The following is a 448-nucleotide window of genomic DNA, read 5'->3' as shown; positions in this document are numbered from 1 at the left end:
CGGCATTCCGTGACTAATTTGTGATTCTGTTGATTAGTGTACTTCAAGTTAGTGGAATTGAAACGAATTTAAGTTTTTAAGTTGAAATTTCCTATTTGAAATGCTGGAATAGTTTTGTCAGAAATGAGGTTTTGTTTAAAAAGTGAACTCAATAATTCGCATGATTCTGTTCTTTTGAAGTCCTGCTTAGGTTTCTGATCGATGTTTAAGGTGGATCTGGACGAATTTATAGAGTGTTTTTGCGGTATTTTATTTTTCTTTGATTCAAGTACGAATTACATAATATTCTTGGCTATTCTTTTGCTGCGAAGATCTATAATATGGATAATGAAGATGTCTCTGCAGAAAGTGATTGTGATACTATTATGAATTATTATAAGAGAAGCTGCTTTAGCTTGTCAGGGTATAATTCAGAAATCGTTTGGGGTTGGGGGGGGGGGGGGGGGTT

The 448-nt window shown here is 34.8% G+C and overlaps 1 protein-coding gene across 2 annotated transcripts in view; it reads left to right on the top strand.

Moving 5' to 3' along the window:
- LOC105164073 overlaps window positions 1-448 on the top strand; it is a 4,295-nt gene that overhangs the window by 390 nt on the left and 3,457 nt on the right. The window contains exon 1 of one of the 2 annotated variants that reach the window (XM_020694273.1): window positions 126-244. The exons of the other annotated variant lie outside the window; for it this stretch is intronic. The gene's annotated coding sequence lies outside the window, so the exon portion shown is untranslated. Of the gene's footprint in view, window positions 1-125; window positions 245-448 lie in introns of those variants that run through there. 2 annotated transcript variants of the gene reach the window in all.

This window comes from Sesamum indicum, linkage group LG6 (assembly GCF_000512975.1).
Source record: "Sesamum indicum cultivar Zhongzhi No. 13 linkage group LG6, S_indicum_v1.0, whole genome shotgun sequence".
Lineage (NCBI taxonomy): Eukaryota > Viridiplantae > Streptophyta > Magnoliopsida > Lamiales > Pedaliaceae > Sesamum > Sesamum indicum.
Note: the sequence above shows the minus strand (reverse complement) of the source record. Positions and strands in the feature narration are given on the sequence as shown.